The sequence below is a fragment of the Ceratotherium simum genome, chromosome 7 (genome assembly GCF_057802395.1).
Source record: "Ceratotherium simum simum isolate JZ-2026a chromosome 7, ASM5780239v1, whole genome shotgun sequence".
Classification (NCBI taxonomy): domain Eukaryota; kingdom Metazoa; phylum Chordata; class Mammalia; order Perissodactyla; family Rhinocerotidae; genus Ceratotherium; species Ceratotherium simum.
In genome coordinates, this window is record NC_141906.1 from 83,958,673 (window position 1) to 83,978,360 (window position 19,688).

A 19,688-nucleotide genomic window follows, 5' to 3' on the forward strand; every position below is an offset into this window, starting at 1 on the left:
GAATGAGAAAAAAAGCCATACACAAAACAATTGTGAGAGTATGGTATGAACCTATAATTATAATTAATCCAATTCTTTGTGCCTGAGTTTCAAGTAGAAGTGAAAATCTGACTAGTCACTCTTATGCTTACCGACTTCTAAAGCTCCCCATCACATATGCAAGATATTGCCTACTCTCTTTGGCGTGATCTGAAACATCCTTCTACTGATGGCTACCTAACTTTCAATATCATCTGTGGTCATTGTCCCCATATTACAAGCTCCAGCTGCAACTGACTCTGATCTTTCCCACTCCTGACAAGTACTTTCAGATCACTCGTCCTTTTGTCCTGCTGTTTCCTCTGCCTATGTCCTCCCCCACTTTTCTACCTAACAAACTCCTATGCATCCTCCAAGACCCAGCCCACATGTCACCTTCTCTGTGGGAACTTTGCTGTCCTCCCTTCACTCATAGCACACCAAGCAAGAAAGATCTTGTTCTCGATTTCCACAGTTCTCTGTGTTCATCTCTTTACTAAGTGCTTAGTATATCATATTTTAACTGGTTTTGTATGATTGGTCTCTCTTGTATTATGAGATCCTGAAGGACAAGGCTGTATTTTCTTCATTTGGTATTCCCTGAGTGTAGTAGTTTTCTATTGCTATGTAACAAATTACCAAAAATTTAGTGGCTAAACTGTTTACCTCACAGTTGTGTGGATCCAGGTGGGCTTAGCTAGGTTCTTTGCTCAGGGTCTCACAAGGTTGAAATCAAGGTGTTGATCTGGCTCTTATCTGGAGATGCTGGAAGAATCTGCTTCCAAGCTCTTTTAGGCTATTGGCTGAATTCTGTTCCTTGTGGTTGTGGAACTGAAGTCCCTGATTCCTTGCTGGCTCCCAACTCCAAAGGATCACCTGCATTCCTGGGCACACGACACCCTCCATCTTCGAAGTCAAGAAAGGCCTGTCACTTCCCCCTGGTGCTTCAAATCTCCCTGACTTCTCCTTCTCTCACCAGCTGGAGAAAGATTTCTGCTTTTAAGGGTTCATGGGATAACACTGGGCCCATATGGAAAATCCAGGATACTCTTTCTGTCTTAAGGCCAACCTTGCCATATATCATAACATAATCGCTGGAATGATAGAATCTCATCATATTCACAGGTCCCTGGAATTAGGATGAAACATCTTTAGGAGGCCATTTTAGAGACTTTCCCTGCCACTTTCAGTATCTACCACAGTGAATAAAAGGAAAAGAGAGAAGAGAGAAAAAGGAATTCTTTAAAGCTTATTTCAGCACATCCCACTTGCCCTACACATGTACACACAAACATCCTCACATACAATCACAAACATTGTGACATGTTGGGAAGCACAGTCCACTCTGTTCCTTTATAACTGGGCCTATGTTCTTGGTGCAAAGACATGCTGGAGAAAGGTCCTCAGAAAAGACAGAGAGTAAGGATACATTGTTAACTTTCACTAACCTTTGTCCAAGTGAGACCTGGGAACCACTTACAAAAGAACCACCCAAGGTCCTTGTTAAAATGCAGAGGTCTGGGCCCCATTTCAGAGCTAATAAATCAGAATCTCTGAGGGTGGCGCCTTGTACTGTGCATTTTTAATAAGCTCCCTAGGTGATTCTTAGCTAATGTAACATTTGAGAGCCACCACTCTGGATCCCTCTCTTCTCCAGATGACACTTTTTATCTTTAATGCTTATTTATGAAAGCAGTCAATGTTCAGTTGGGCAGTTGATGCCCAACCTTTCTTTATACCTGAATTCCAGCACAGCGCTGACTCCACCACAGGCTCACTGCTCACTGGCACTGGGAGAGGTTACGTATACACGCTCCTGGGGTGATCAGTAGATAACTGACCGCAGTCGTTTTGAACGACAGTCTTCGGTTTCCCAGAAACCAAAGAAAAGGAGAGACGGGCAGCGGACCCCCGACAGCTGTCACTGTGACCGAGGGCAGCGCCTGCTCAGGAGCCAGCTGTCTGCTGAAGAGCCGACATCTCTCTTGGTTGTGAATACAGTATTCCTGCCACAACTGTCCCTTGGTGAAAGTGAATCACTCTCTTATTTAAGCTTCTAGCAGCTAGGATTGTTATTTTTGCTTTTGAAAAGATCCTTGAAGGAATAGAAAACCCACTGATCTGGATGGGAAGGAAGAGCTCCACTATTAAGAGAAACTTCTGGGATCAAAAGTGGATGCAGGAAATAAGAGAAAAAAATGTGAACATATATATTCTTTCTCTTTTCTTTTCTTCCTCTTTTCTTTCTTTGTTTTCATTCCTTTCTTTCTGTCTCTCTTTCTCTCTTTTTTCTTTTCTTTTTTGGAAGTGTGTCCAGCCAGGACAAGCAAAGCAGAACCAGAAAAACTATCCCCAACCTCCAAAATCTACGTCAATTCAGATATGCCCTTTTGCAGGTCAGAAAAGTCTGACCCTCTTTTGAAGCCAGATGACCAGGGAGACAGGAGGGAAGAGACATGAATTGTGCGTGGAGCTGTGTTTAGAGGCCAGGCAGTCCCTGTGCCGCTGCTGATTTCACAGCAGCCCTCGAGAAACCGTACAGCAAAGAGCCCCAGCTGTGCTAGTGTTGGACACAGCTTCCGCCTGATCCCAGGGGGCACAAGTGTCGGAGACACAGTGCATCTCCTGTGGCCCTGTATGCCCCAGGGCACACTTTGTGTTGTCCCCCAGCAACATGCCTCAAAGGCGAGTGCAGCCGGGGTGGCTTCAGCAGTCAGCCCTCGCATGAGGACTCACAAACCAAGCCGTGTACGGCTCCCACAGCCACACAGATGGCACGAGAGGCTGGCTACTCCTGCCTCCAGTTTGTTGAGTGAGTTTGAGCAGAGTCCCTAATCCCTGTGCTCACCTGCACTTCTTACAGTTGCTGGGCTTTGTTCTCAAAGGTGATGTTCCTGTGAGTGATTATGATCTCCACAGGGTGGTGAGAGGAGAAAGGCCAGAGCAGGACTGTCACGCTTTTGTTTCCTGGACGCATGACATCCAGCCTGTGGGTTATCCCTTTGGTTGCCTTTTGAAAGGCTCGGCTAAGAAGATCCCAAGTAATGGGCTCCCATCTGCAGGCACTATGACCCAAAACTGCAGACCAGACTGGAACAGCACCACCGCATGTTAGACTTTCTCGCGTCCTTGAGGATTTGAAAAGAAACTCTAGTTATCTGAATGACCTTTGGGTGGGAATGGGGATGGATAGTTGAGGTTTGGCCCAGCCCCAAGGTGACCTCTGAACCAGCCCCTCTGAGTAGAGATAAGCCTGGTCAGACGGCTCCTTCCCCTGGCTCTCCATACGGACACTACTTGATATTTGAATCTAAAGGTTAATTAAGTGCAGCTGCCAGGCAGAAAGGCCACAATCAATTATCATGTCTTCTTGTCCATTTTAGCCTATTCTTAATTATGTTCACTGGGTTTGGGGAAGCAAGTCTTTCGGCAAAGTTTTAGAAAAGGGAGCTATTTTGTTTTGAACAGACAGATCTGTCCTCCTAGATCACAGCATTCATCTTCATCAACCCATAGTGTTTCATGGCCGTCTGTCCCAGGAAAGGGACATTTGACAGGCTCTGGACAGAAGGTACCGAAGAATGTCCCTGGGCAGCCCTCTGGGCACAGAGTGAAGGGGACATCCTCAAGCACTTCCCTAAAGGGATTCTCCTGATGGCAGGGACACTCCTGTTCCAACCACCAGTGGTTCGGCGTATTGTCCGTCATTGCCCTCCCTGGATGTACTGCAAGGGTCCAGACCCAGGCGCTGGCTCAGTGCCCACTCACCACTTGTGTCAGCTCTCTCACACACACGCACGATCCCCCATGCGCACATGTGCACGTGCTAAACTCTCTGTCATAACTGACTATTTAAAATTCCACTGCTGCTAATCGAAGCAGCACGGGCTGTGTTCTCATTAAGGAGATCAATTTCTGTTGAATATTCACCTCCAGGGGCAGATGTGGTCGGAATGAGCTGATGGTTTCTGTCTGGATTGCCAGAACTAATGAGTGGCTGCTGCCATTGCAACGCAGTCACTCGCCTGTAATCAGTCAAAATAACAGGCAGCAGCTCCTTGCAGGGATGCTGGTATTGTACATAAATACACATAGAAGACAGTTTCAGAAATGGCCTGCCCATCTCAATGACCCAGGCCTGAGGTGTGGCCTCCCTGGGTTGAAAATGGATTGCCAGGCCACCTCGGTTTTGAGTCTCAGCTGCCCTTCTCAGTCCCTTCCTTCTCCATCTGTCTTCCCATCCCTTCGCTCACAAACACTCTGCATGACTGTCAGGAAAGTCCACTAAAAACCCTTTGACTGCCTCTGACCCAACTGATTCCTCTTCTTCAGTGTCTAGTTCAAGAGGATTGCCCCATGGGAAGTCTCCTAAGAAGGAGCCTGAGGGCACACTGAGGGAGTGGGGTGTCAGTGGCCCCGGGGGAGAGCTTAGGTAGTGGTTTCCCTGCCCTGAGCTGTCTGCCCTGCAGAGCAAGTAGCTGGAATTCTTTCTCCTTCTTTCCTTTTCTGGAAACTCAGGGTTAGAGGAATGGGTGAAGGGTGGTATTCAAGACAGATAAAAATAAACCAGCCTCGGAAGTCCTTGGCTAGCACCTGGGAGCAATAAAAGGTAATTTTTCTGAGCTAAGGAGATAAGGCTGGACAACTTCAGGGTCAAAAAAGTGACTTAATGGTATGGAGAAGCAAGGCTTTCCTTTTAAGATTTGGGTCCGAGCACACCAATTTCAACAAATCCCACTGAGAAATTTTGTTCTTTTTTTCTCTACATCTTTTGGAAATTTTTGCATTAGTGACCTGAGCAAGGAATGGATTTTAATCTTTTTTCCCCAATCACCTCAGCCCCTTGGCATACAAGGCACCTTGTATAGATTATTCTAACCAACAGCACAGGACATTTAGCCTAAGATACAAATACATCCTTGCTCATTCGTTCATGTATTTATTCATTCCTATGTCTATTGCAGAGCTCACTCACTCACTCCTTACTTCATTCCTCTAGTCATTCAGCAAACATTTATCAAGCATTTGTCATGGACCAGACGTTAGGTATTGAGAATACATGGTCCTCATGGGGCTTACAGTCTAGTAAGAGGATACATCCACGTAAATGAATGAACACATGGAATGTAGGTCATTGACTTCTGATGCTGAAATATTTTTTTTCCCGAATTTTTAGGCTAGAATATTTTCTTAGAAATAATTATAACTCCAGAGAGGAAAGAGATTCTTTTTATTAACAACCTCGAAAAGCAAATGTAGACTCTGAAAAAGAGCCCTCAGTATACACCTCTATTCAAGAAAGTCTGGGGCCAGCCCGGTGGCGCAAGTGGTTAAGTGCGCATGCTCCGCTGCAGCGGCCCAGGGTTTGCCGATTCGGATGCCAGGCATGCACCGACGCATCGCTTGTCAAGCCATGCTGTGGCAGTGTCCCTATAAAGTAGAGGAAAATGGGCATGGATGTTAGCCCAGGGCCAGTCTTCCTCAGCAAAAATAAATAAATAAATAAAGGAGGATTGGCAGATGTTAGCTCAGGGCCGATCTTCCTCACACACAAAAAAAGGTCTGTTGAATAGTCTTGTATTTGTGTTAGATATCCTGGTTCGTGAGCTGAGGACTCAGTTGTTGTGTGTGGTCAGCTGAGCTGTGGATAAGATTTATGCAACAGCAATTAGGTTTCTGCATCCTGGCTGGAGAGAGGAGAATCGAGTGAGTAGGGAGTATATAGCTTTCTCCCTTTGCCACGTGCAAGAGGGAGAGACTCCTGCTCACTTAAAGGTATGAGCCACATGTCACTGGAGAAAAAGTGGCGATAAGTGGATGTCATTTCTAATCTTGCTTCTCATGGACAAGGCTGAGGACAGTAAGGAAATGGAAAATGGCAGCTGGTGCCACTCAGCATTCCAGCTCACCCATCCTTTGATCCTTATCAGCCATTAGGAGAGGTAATTCAGCCAGTGTCTTGCTCACACAGCCGCTACTGAGCTGGTGGAAAATAATCTGCACCCACTGCAGACAGCAAAATAGCACACTTCGAATCATTGGCATCAGGGGACATTTAAGTGTCCACTTGCCCATGACACGACGGTGTGCTGGGCACTGTGCTAAAGAACAAAGCCGACCGGACACTTACGCTTTAAGAGTCTGCTTTCTAAGCACATGCTGTGATCTGAATACGCATGGATAGGTCAAACCACAGTGAAGTAAGACCATGAAACTGAGCCATCAATGAGAGGAAGGTGTTGCCATCCTGTACAGGATTCAGTCAGTGGATTGCGTGGGGTGGGAAGAATCTGGGTTGCTAATGAGCAGTAGGACCTGAGAGACTCATCATGTGATAAACTGATATGGGTTAGAAGGGGCTGGCAGTTTCCTTGCTGATCAAGTTGGCAAGTTTTCCTGGAGAAGGTGGATTTTAGGGCATATCAAATGATGAGAAAAATGACTTCATACAGTAAACACTTGAAAGAAGTCACCTATCAACCCTGATGGCATACTCTTGTGAAGGGAAACTTAATGGATGAACTTACTATTTTCTCCTACTCATGCCTTTCCTCTGTTTTCTTAATTTGCTTTTTAATCAACAAACGTATTTTTAATATTTATAATGTGCTATCCATCAAGATAGAGAAAAAGATCTAGATAAAAATTAATCACAAGGAGTTCAAAGATGGATCTCCAATTTTTGGACAAGGTTTTGACTATCTGTGGAATAATAACAGTAATACGAGCTAACTGCCCTTGAGTGCTGACTGTGTGGCAGGTACTATGATAAGCACTGCACGCAGACTTTCATCCAGTCTTCACACAGCCCTAAGAGATAAGTTCTATTGTCACTCTCTTTTTACAGATGAGGAAACTGAGGCACAGATGTCAAGCCACTTGCCCAAGTTTACACAATCAGTAAGTGACGTGACCTAATCTAACCTACATCTCCTCTTTGAGGTATACCCACGAAGCCCAGACAGTTATTCTTCCATATCTTCCTTTTTGCAACTAAGAGAGACAGAAACAAGAGCTTTGAGGAAGAAATGCTTACGAGCTTGGGATCATATAGATGCAACAGCAACATATAGAGTGCTATTACTGCTCAACTTGCCCGTGATGAAGGGCAGGCATACATTTGCACACACATTACCTCCCATCAGAATTGTCTAGTTAATTTTGCCCTTCCTTTTTTTTCTTTTTGGAAGGCGGGAAATTAAACGTTGTTAGGTGGATTATCCCTTTGAGATAACCTGCCCCACTGCCACCCTGATCTGGTGCAGTGGCTGGGGACTCAGTGCCACCAGCAGGTGCAGAGCCCTTCACCACACTGCAGCTGTTAGGTCAAAGGGCTTAGCCCCACTCCAATCTAGGCACCAGCAAACCTCTTCTTAAAACAGCTTTGGCCGGCTGTTGGCTTCCTCCTGGTGGAAGGTTCAACCTGACTGTGTAGCTGGACAACTGCTGTCTTTTGCCGCCGGGCTAGGTGATGGATTTCTCCATACAGTGTTATTACGTCTGCAAAGCACTTCACGATGCTCGGGGGTGAAAGGAGTTATAAATGAAAGATATTATTATTAATAAGAATGTAGATGAACAGAGGGAAAATGTACTCACCCTCACTATCCATCACCTTACCACACTCCACCTGAAGACTAGGGTCTGCTGAAGCCTCAAGGAAAGCCTATTTGCAGAAATCAATAACTGGTTTTAAAAAATAGATCTGGGCTCCACTGGAGCTGACTATTCAGGGGCTTCTCATAATTCTATGCAACAGTCAATATTAGCTATCACTGCCTCAAATAAAGATTGAATTCAAATTTAGTTAAGACTAAATTTGTATGCTAATTTACCAACTGATTATTAAATGTATTTACTGAGGGTTTTGAAAAATAGGCTGTGAGGAGAAAAGAAAAAGAAAACGAAAAGCCTGCCTGAGTCTATTTGATGTGAGTTGTGAGGCTCACAGTGATGGACTCGCATTAGCTTGGTTCTCCTGGTTTTATAAAATTAGCATTTGGGGAAGCGGAGTTCCATCCTGTGGGTGGCAGGAAGCTTTTCCATTCTACGCATCATAAAGTGAAGGAAGAATACCAGTCACCCCGTCAGTCAGTGCACAGCACTGCTCGAGCACCCGCTTTGTGCAGGGGCCCAGAACTAAGTGTGCAGAAGGTGGAGTTGAGTATCACTAGGTATTACAAAGGGAGTAGTAGACATCTCCATCCTTGGGACTGTTGTGGTCCACGGGGAAACTAAGACAAAGACCAATTCACATGAATACATGTTACAGAAACCTGTATATACAAGCTGGGGACAGCTGACACTATTTCATAGGGAACAGAAGTGGGAAGGATGGGAAAATCTACCAGAGACCTCAGCCATGTTGGTGGCGAGAAGGAGAAAGCAAGAGAGGCTGCTGGAGCACGTGTGTTGAGAAGTTTTGATAGAAGTTAGGTGCGTGCTTTGGGACAGAAATGTGTTCTTCACAGGTGAAACAGGATACATATCCAGGAACCTTAAATCGCTAGTACCTGAGACTTCTGGAGAGACGCAAGGATGGAGGAATTGCAGGTAAAGCACACACATGGAGAAGAGGAACAGACACCCACGGGGCAGAGTAGATTGGATTTCATGGTCAATAAGATGTACAGTTTAAGGAACACTATTTGCCTGCTATAATATACCCTTTGCACGTAATTCACGTACAGTAAAGAACTACGTATGAATTTTTGTTCTGTGAATATTTAATTGCAACTGCAAAACACATTAAGCAAGTCTCACACTTTCCCCGGACAGTTCTGATAGTGGTGAAGACATTTCATCAGTAAAAGATTTGGGGGAGGGGCCGGCCCTGTGGCTTAGCGGTTAAGTGCGTGCTCTCTGATGCTGGCGGCCCGGGTTCGGATCCCGGGCGCACACCGACGCACCGCTTCTCCGGCCACGCTGAGGCCGCGTCCCACATACGGCAACTAGAAGGCTGTGCAACTATGACATACAACTATCTACTGGGGCTTTGGGGAGAAAATAAATAAATAAATCTTTAAAAAAAGATTTGGGGGAAAGTTCTTATACTATGCATTTTTGCCAGCCCTCATACATTTGAACCTGGGTTAATAAGGTCATTTTGTCAAAGATCTAAAGTGCAAAATCACTCTTCCAGGACTCAGTTCTATCACTGCTGTGGGCGACCTGGTGAGAAAAGGACCTGCTTTCTTGTACCGTCTATGCCAGTGATTCTCCAAACTAGAGTGCGCAAAGATCACCTCGAGAACAGATGTGATGTATGAAGTTCCTGAATCTATGCTCTGTTCAGGTCCTATGAATCTGTGTTTTAACACACAACCCTGATGATTCTGAAGTAGGAAATCCTCAAACTATACCTTAAGACACACATGTAGGCTGATGTGCTGAAGTCTCTATGCAGAATATGCGTGATGAGCTTACAGCTCATTTCCCTCCATAGAGAAGAGCATGGGATTGATTGGGGAGTAATCAGAACGTTAGATTCACCACAACACCCAGCAGTAAGCATAAATACATACATATGGAGTGCCTCATTCTAGAGTCCACAGAAATGTAAATTATTTTTCTTTGTGCAAATATATGCAGTCTCTTCTCACTTGTGAATTGCACCTCCAAGTATCGGGACTTTCTGTTTTTAATGCCGGCATTTCTGTGGGTGATTACGGCTGTGATTAAGTCCTTGATTATACAGTTTGGTATCTATTGGCTTGAAACCATTGCCGGGCAAAAGTACTCCCAAAATTTGTGGCTCAGCTGGAGCTGGAGAACTGTATTTAAGAAACTCACTTTATAAGCCTTAATTATTTGGTAATTCAGTCCATAGGGTCTCTCGGGAACACTGGATTCTTCAGTTGAAAGCAAGCCTGGAAATTGGAAAAGAATGGGTTGTTTGGGTATTATTGTGCTATTTTAATTTTATTTTTTAATATATTGTTGTTTCCCTCATCACAACTTGAATAGTTTGGGCAAACATGTTAAACTTTTCTATTGCACGTAGTAACTCACGGGAACCACCACCTCTCTGAATAACTTTTTGTTTTAATAGCCTGTATAATGGTGAAAAATTGTAATATAAACTTTTTGAGCTGGGTTCTAGAAGTGGATTGTAGAACCCTTCCCCACACTCACATACATACATGTAAGAAAGAATCAAAATGGATTTGGAGTTTTGGCTTGTCTAAGGGGTGAAACATTGTACCAATTTCTTGGAGAAGGACCCATGTTAACGCCCTGTTTGTGGTCGTCTGACTGACGAGAGACCAGGTGTCCTGTCTCTTCTTGGGAAAGCATGCTTGTGTCCCCTTCTCCTCCTCATCTCCGACCATTTCTCAATTTCACCCTGAACATTCAGGAGGCAGTAATTTTTGTCCTGCCTGCTTTGTCTCTTACGTTTTTCCACCTGGAAATCTCTCCTTTCCAAATAACCTCAATCTGACCTGGGTCAAACTGAGATTCCTCTCAGCTAAAGTCTCACATTTCCACGGCACTTTCTCTGATAACCTGCCTCTCACTGCTTCGTCTGTTCCCTGGATTCCTATGTGTTTAGCAGTAATTAATTTTAAATAGTTCAATCAGTTCTAACTTTTCAGGACTGCATACTATGCCAGTATATGATATATTTGTGCTTTGTATTTAAAAAATTTTATTAGATTTTTAGTACACTGATTTTTTTGCTATTCTTACTTGATATGTAGTTTGGACAAATGTATTAGGGTGTCCTGATATATGTAGTAATTCATGAGACACATCATTAACCTTGATACATTTTTATTTTAATTTTTATTTCTGTACTATTAACCTTGAAAATTTTCCCCTAGTGAGAAACTGTAATGTAAGAGATGAGCCAGGTTATGGAGAGCAAATGGGAACTTGAGATTGAGCGCTGTATAGCTGAAATGCTTGGGTAGCTTCAAATCCCAGCTACACTGCTTACCTGCTGTGTGACCTTGGGAAAGTGACATAGCCTCTCTGTGCTTCAGTTTCATGGTGACCCACTTTTCATAGTTTGTCTGGGACTTCTGCAGTTTTAACACTGAAAGTCTCATGTTCCTGACACCCTCGGTCCCAGGCAAACTGAGACGGTTGGTTACCCTACCAGTTTCCTCCCCTATAGTTAACACAGGAGATAGTAGTAGTGATATGTATCATGTGGGGTTGTTATGAAATAATTCACGATAAGTGCTGAGTAAAACTTGTCTCTTATTATATGACTCAGGTTCAGTGCAGGTGAAAAGAAGGTACTTATCACAGACTTGCTGGTCAAAGCCAAATGAAGAACTAGACAGCTGTCCTAACCCACAGGACAGACACACTGGTGTCTTCAGTGCAGACGTACCTCCCTACAACAGAGAAGTGGCTCCACGCAGCCAGGACAGCATCGCCCCAGCACCCCTGGACAGTCTGTGGTGTCTGGGGCCATGCCTCCAGTGAATGGTTAGCTGGGGCCAGGGCTGGGAGAGGCTGGCAGCCTGACGCCCCCTTGAGGTGGTCTAGGGGAAGACCGCTCGCTCCCAGGAGCAATCATGCTGACTGACCTCTGTAGAGCCTGCGTGGCTACAGAGCACTGTCCACCTGACATCCCACTCCTCACATCAATTCTGCGTGGGAGACAGGGGAGATGTCAATCATCCTAATTAACCGGAAAGAGGAAACTGAGGCTCTGAAGGGTTAAATGACTTGTGCAATGTCACACAGCAAGAAATGACAGGATGAGATCAAGAACTACAGATTCTGGGTTCTGTTCTATGTAAGTGGTGTCTGTCTCTGTGTGTTTGTGTGGTGTATGGTACAGCGTGTGTGGTGTATGGGATGTGTGTATGTGTGTGGTGTGTGTGGTGTGTGTGTGGTGTTTGTGTGTGGTATGTGTGATGTATGGGTGAGTGTGTGGTGTTTGTGTGTATTATATGTGATGTATGGGGTGTGTGTGTGGGGGTGTGGTATGTGGTGTGTGTGTATGTGTGGTCCGTGTGTAGTGTATGGTGTATGTGCATGTGTGATGTGTGTGTGGTGTATGGTGTGTGTAGTGTGTGTGCTGTGTATGTGTGGTATATGGTGTGTGGGATGTGTGAGGGGAGTTATGTGTGGTGTATGTGGTGTGGGTGTGTGGTATGTGGCATGTGTGGTGTGTGTATGTGTGGTATATAGTGTGTGAGGTGTGTAGGGGGTGGTATATGGTGTGTGTGTGTATGGTGTGTGTAGTGTGTGGTGTATGTGCATGTGTGATGTGTGTGTGGTGTATGGTGTGTATGTATGTGATGTATGGTATGTGTGTGTATATGTGGTGTATGGTATGTGTGTGTGTGTGCAGTACGTGTGGTATATGGTGTGTGAGGTGTGGGGAGTTATGTGTGGTGTTTGTGGTGTATGGTGTGTGTGTGTGTGTGTGTGTGGTGTGTATGTGTGGTGTGTGGGGGTGGGGGTGGAGGGAGTTATGTGTGGTGTTTATGGTGTGGGTGTGGGTGTGTGTGTGTGGTGTGTATGTGTGGTTTGTGGTGTGTGGGGTGTGGGGAAGTTATGTGTGATGTTTATGGTGTGGGTGTGGGTGTGTGTGGTGTGTATGTGTGGTTTGTGGTGTGTGGGGTGTGGGGGAGTTATGTGTGGTGTTTGTGGTGTATGGTGTGTGGTGTGTGGGGTGTGGGGGGGAGTTATGTGTGGTGTTTGTGGTGTGGGTGTGGGTGTGTGGTATATGGCATATGTGGTGTGTGTGTGTGTTTCATCTCCATGCCAATTAAGGCCTTTCCTATGTGAAGGAAGGCTGATGGGAGATTGACAAAGGCTGAGTTAGAACTCAACAAAGTGTCAATATGCTTCTACAAATCCTACCTGTAGTGACTGAATTTAAAAAAAAGAGAAAGAAAAAGATACTTTCTAGCTGCTTGAGGATTTAGCCCCTCCTTCAGGTACAAAACAGAGGTTGGAAAAATTTATCTTTGAGCTGTAAAATCTCCCACATCTTTCCTCAACCAGTGAATTTTTGCTACTTGTGTCTCTTCACATTTAGGCATCATTCGTTGTTATATGAATATATATATGTTATGTGTTATTCTGGAGAATCTAGTTTCTTAGAAGTGTTGCACTTCAAGTGTCCTTTAGAAGAAAAATTTCTTAGACCCAAGGAATAATTTCCTAATGTAGGAATTTCGGGTGCTGTGACAGGCTGGGAAAGATATATTTGGAAAGGATGCATTTCCATTCCACCCTCCTCAAGGTAACTGCCAACAGCTGGTTCTTGTCTTATCTGCTCACATGAAACTTCCCGAGATAACTCTCCTGTCCAAATTCCATCATTTCATTCAGTCTAAGTGCACACATCACTTCTTGCAAGGCACAAAAGTTTACAACCTGTTTGTAACACGCACACAAGTATGAGTTATTTGGTTGGGGTGTGTGTGTATGTGTGTGCGTGTGTGGTGTGTGTACGTGTGTGCAAGGAGCGAGGGATTCTTGAGTGGATGCCTTGAATCCTAGCTCCCCATACAGTTGCTAGAGCTCATTTAATACCTATAGCAATCTAAGTAGGCAATACTGTTATCTTCATGTTGCAGAGGAAGGAGACGAAGCACAGAGAGGGGAAATAACTTGGTCAAGTTCCCCATAATCTTAAGAGGATCCACTGGGATCTGGTCTCAGCCAACTAGCTCCAGAGACCAGTTCCTGATTACTGCTACACCATCCCCTTAACACACGGAGTAGGTTTGGGGAGTGATGCTTCAAAAGTCCTCCCAGGGTGGATGAACTCCCTGGTTATAACAATGAAACAATACCGGGTCATGCCCTCGTCAAGGTCTCAACACTAAAGAGCTCTTAGGCATGACCAACTGTGTGCTATACAGGCAAAGTAAAATCCTTGAAACACTAGCTTAGAGCCGTTATATTCAAAGGTCTACAAAGTGTGTAAAAATGTGTGCTACACACCTCATCTTGCCATCCCCTCCTAACTCCCAGATACAGTAATAGTGGATTGGAAATGGGGTGGAACTTAAGCCCCAAAGGGCTGTGTCACGTTCTGGCTCTGCCTTTCCCAGCCCTCCTTACCTGCACCAAATATCCAAGGTCCCTGAGCATTGTTTCCTAACTTCTAACATAAGGACACTCTGCCCTGTGTACTTAGAATCATCACGAGGCTCCGAGAAAAGAACCCACACTGAGACCACAACGGTAAAGTGCAAGGTATTATTAATATTCACAACAGTCATAAAATGCAACCCACTGCTTCATAAATTTTTACCTAAAATTGATATGCTGGCTAAAATATTCATTAAACATTTAATTTACAAGATTGTTCTTTTTAGATTAAAAAGTGTTATTTGGAGATGATTTCGATGGTCTGGGCCTCTTAAAAAGCTATCCAGGAAAATTTGAACTGCTGCCTCTTTTTTCCTTAATGAATTTCTCTCCACTAAGCTGAGGTATCCAAAATCATTCCATTAACCTTTGCGCTGTGCTCAAAATTTGGACTTTTCTTTTTTCCAAAGAAGGCATTATAGCAACTACACACTAAAAAGTTTCACTAACTTCTACTAGGGAAGTCCTTGGCCTGCTTCCTCCCTCTCCCCTCCCCTCCAACTATAACACAGCTTGAGTAGGATATAAATTCCGAAAGGCTACCTCACAGCCTAGCTCCATAAGGCAGAGACTTTGTCTAAAGCATGGCTATATAGTCAGTAATTAGCACAGTGTCTGGCATTTAATAGGTGCTCAAAAGATACCTCATGAAGGAATGGACAGATGGATAGATAGGTAGACGGATGGATGGATGGACGGAGGGATGGATGGTTGGGTGGATGGTGGGTGGGTGGATGGATGGATGGATGGATGGTTAGGTGAATGGTGGATGGGTGGATGGATGGATGGGTGGATGGTGGATGGATGGACGGATGGATGGGTGGATGGATGGATGGGTGGATGGTGGATGGGTGGTTGGATGGATGGACAGGAGGATGAGAAGCTGCTAGAGAGCAAGTATGGTAATGGAAGGGGTAGCCATAGCTTTTGCTTCAGCGACGGATGCTGAGGAGTACATGGAGGTTCTGTAATCATTGGTACTTATATAGGGCAGTATGGCAGCAAAAAATATTCTCAAAATATTTTCTCCTACTTGTTGCCTCCTTGAATCACAGCCCAGTCAGAAACATTAGAACCATGCTTTCAGATTAGCATTTTAAGTCCTCTTAAAAAGAATTAAAATATAGGTATCTATTTAGAACCAGAGGAATTAACATTTATTGAGTGCCTACTCCATGCCAAACTCAGTACTTTGTTTTTTATGTATGTTATCTCATTTAATATTCAACCTTATGAGGGAGAAATTATGATCACAATTTATCTCGAGCTAAAAGGGATTACATCTGCTGTCCAAGATTGCACAGTGGAAGACGGCTGGAGCGGTGTCTAGCAGTTTCATTGCCCAGCATCTCTTCTTTCATTCTGCTTTGAAAACAGAGACTTCCTCTCATCCTGCCCTGCTCATTGGGTTCCAGTGAGGCTTGTCATCATCTAGACAGACCGAACCTTATTAGCATGTGACCTAGACCTAGTTAGTAATATTCCCAGTCTCTCTGGCCCAAATGCCTGCCCCAAAGTTAAGCATATGACCCAAGTCTGACGCATCAGACAACTCCCCTACCTTTCCCTTTACATAATGCCTCAGCCTGGCAGCTCCACCTGCACAGAACAGCAACAGTGAGGTCCACATCAGTGTGCTGTCCAGAGACACACTGACACATCGTTGGCGGACTCAGTCATCGTGCAGAGCATGTAGCTGAGCACAGCTCAGCACACACATTCCCCTTGCAAATCAACAGGGATCGGGAAAGAACTGAAGTGTCACATACTCCCGTGGGCCTTGGTTGTAAAAGCTTGGGGACATCATTTGGTGACTGAATCCTCAAGTCTGTGTGAGAACTGGGGCAGTCAATGCAGGCCTCACAGCAATAAATGGCCAGAGCATCTTTTTCTTCCAGCAATAACCCCCACACGTGGACAAGGCGGTGTAGAACTCCACTGTGTTTTTAAACCAAGAACCTAAGGAAAGACATGAATTAAAAGCGGCTCCCCCTGGACTCGCAGAGCAGCTGGTATCTAACAGATATCACCTGGTGCAGGCTCCTCAGGGGCCAGCGCACTGCTCTGACCAGCATTTGGTACAAGTCAGAGGATCAAATGCAGACATTTCCTCTACTTGCCGACAGCTGAAATCTCCCAAACATCCGCCTAGTACGCCTCTGCTTCTCCGACGTCACCGATTCCCTCCTGAAGAGAATTTTATCTCAGAACTGCAGTGAGGTACTGCACATAAATACATATAATTACTCTACATTAATATAATTAGCCTGTCTCTCTCCTGATCCAGAAATGGCTGTCCATTTTTAGCTGCTAATGGTTGGAATTATTTATGTCCATTTGTTCAAGGACTAGAAATGTATTCATGAGAAAAGAGAGTGCAGAGATATTAGCACAGAAACGGCTGTTTCATCTTCTCCCTCCCATTTCTCCAGTCTGGGTTCCATCCCCAGCCTTCCTGGGACGTGAGCCTGATAGGTTTGGGAAGATTGGATTCACACAGGCACTCTGTCCATGATTCTCTTCGATGAATTACCAGCAAGTGGACAAGAAAAAATGCTTTGGTTGTTCCGAACCTGACAACTCCACCCCCACAGCAGCACCCAGCGCGCCCATCCTCTGTACAAGGGCAGGGCCACATTCTAGAAGAAATGTGTGCTCACTTAGGGCTACGCATTCATTATGTCTTCTCTACCGGTCTAGCTCCTTTGGCTACTTTGAAATCTCGGATATTCCAAAAATTACTCATATCGTTTATGTCCATACACTCTGAAGTAAAAAACAAAGGTAGATATAAGAAGATAATCCTATATAAACATCTTCTTATTTACAACTTGCAGGGGTTAAAGGTGTTCTTGCAGCGTTACTAATCTTTCTATGACAGCCACCATGTTGAACCTGCTGTGCCCTGGGCTGTATTACTTTTCACATATACCATTTCATTTCATTATCACAAATCAGTGAGGTGAGAATAAGTACGCCCATTTTGTAAATGGGAACACCGAGTCTAAGAAAAGTTAAGAAACATATTCAGCTAGTGGTTATGGATATAGTAGCAGACAAACCTGGATCTGAGTCCTACCTCTGCAACGTACTAGCTGTGTGGTTGTGGGCACCAACCGCACAGCAATACTGAAGTAGATGTGGTATTTCCACTGTAAGGTCAGGAAACTGCGGTTCAGAGAATCATTAAATTATCTAACTTGCATAGAGTGAACTCACTAATACATGCAAGACTCAGGATGGTCAAATTTGTTTGTTTGCAAAAACAGTAGGCTTAACTGTTGTGTTTTATTGCCTCCCTGACGCAAAACAAAACAAAACTTAATTGTGATTGAAATAAGTATAGCAATTAATTTAGGCATAGATGCCATCCAATGAGTGTGAAAGAGCATACTTGCCGCTGTATGACTGCAGCAGTGCTATCTGAGGAAGGGGGTGGAGACAATGCTGTTCCAGGAGGTGAGCCTGCTCTGGTCAGTCCCAAGGGCTAGCATGTCTCTATCATTCACCCCAGGTCCGGGGTTCTCTTTGGATGAATAGATCTCAAGCAGCTACCCCAAGACCAGTGGCATTATTCTAACTAGAAGAGAAGTGTGTGTGTAAGAGACTGAGAGCAAGAGCAAGAGAGAAAGAAGCAGAGAGAGAGAAGTACATATATGACACTGAAAAGCCAGTTACTAGCTCTATGACCTTAGACCAGCACCTGTCACATATCCAGTGCTTAATGAATGTAAGGTGTTATTCATATGGAGTGTAGCTTTTGAAGAGCATAGGATCTGGAGTAAGATTGTCTGGGTTTGAATACCAGATTTACCTCCTTCTGATTCTATGACCTTGAGCAAATTGCTTAACCTTACTGTGCCTCAATTTTCTCCAACGAAGAATGCTGCTGTAATCGGGAGTTGTGAGGGTTAAATGAGATGTAAAGAGCATTTAGAACTATGGCTGAGATATAGCAAGTGCTTAATAAAGTTAGTTGTTTTTTTGTTTTTATTGTTACTAAGGCGTGAGAACTCAGCTTATAAGAGGTATAGACCAAATGTTAACTGGGAGACTCTCTCCGTTCTGGACCTCGGATCTTCTTTTTTCTTGCACCTGTCACTTGCACACTGACAGTGCTACTTCCCACGGGCACCAGCAAAGGCAGGTTCTCAGCCCTGGCACCATGACAGAGGAACCTTTGCAATGATTATCATCCTCTCCATTCTCTCTTGCATCCCTCCCCCCACCCATCCATTTGATGTGACCTTCACCACGAGATGCCTAACACCCTAGACAGGGAGCAGGCATGTACTGGGAGTGCTGCTTTCAGAAGCATTGTGCCCCTTCTGATGTATATGGAAGGAGGGCAGGACTGACCTGTGCTCCTGCTTAAAGATTATCTTCATCCTGGCTGCAGCCAGCCCATAGGAAAGGAGCACACGGGGCAACCTGGCTCCCTGTCTCTTGTGTTCCCGGATGTGGCAGCAAAGCTTCCTCTTCCTAGAGAAACTTTCTACTCCATCAGTCACAAAAATCATAGTACAGGTGCTTGTTCATGGATCTCTCCAGCAAACCCCATATTCAGGCTCAATCCTTGGATCAAGACTACAGAAAAAAATGAAGTGTGACCTTCAGGCACAGCAGCACTTCCCAGCTCAGGCTGACAAGAGGAAAATGGATACCAGGGCCTCCTCATACAAAAAAGGCCGGTGGTAAGGAGTCAGGAAGTGGTCCGGAACAGGTCCAGACTCCATTTAGCTAGTCCCATGCTATTGCTCCTTCGCAGACTTAGCGCCATGTCCACTCTCTCAGCCCATGCGTGCTGTGTCTCTTCTGTGCCCTACCATTATGGACTGTGCTGCATCCACTCAAAATTCATATGTTGAAGTCCCAATCCCTATCTCCGAATGTGATTGTATTTGGAGACAAGGTCTTTAAAGAGATGATTATATTAAAATTAATCTGTTAGGGTGGGTCCTAACCAAATCTGACTGATGTCTTCATAAGAAGAGGTCATTAGGACACGTGGACAGACACCAGGGATGCACAGACAAATAAAGGTCCTGTGAGGACACAGCAAGAAGATGGCCATCTGCAAGCCAAGGAGAGAGGCCTCAGGAGAAACCAAAGTTCCCGTCGCCTTAGTCTTGGACTTCTAGCCTCCAGAGGTGTGAGACAATAAATTTCTGTTGTTTAAGCCACCAGGTATGTGGCATTTGGTTACGGCCGCCTGAACACACTAATTCATCTACCATAAAGAACAGATTTTCTCAAGGCAGTTGCGACCTTAATAAACTAAAAATTTCAAATCTATTCACAAGGCGAGAGCAGGAAAAAGGACAGGCGCATCACCAGGGCAGGTGGAGGACAATGAATTAGAGCTGCTTTGCAGTGTTCCTGCCTAAACACAGCAAAATACATTTGAGAACTTCCAAGTTCTTATTCTCTCCCAGAATGATGTGCAAGTGTATGTGTTCACTTGAGAAATATAGACATGGAGTAAATTCTTGTTACATGCCAGGCACTGCTTAGAGGCCAAGATTGCAAAGATCAATAAAATGTTCTCCATGGTCTAGTGAGAGAAATGTTAAATTTTATTGTTCACGTTTGTTTACGTG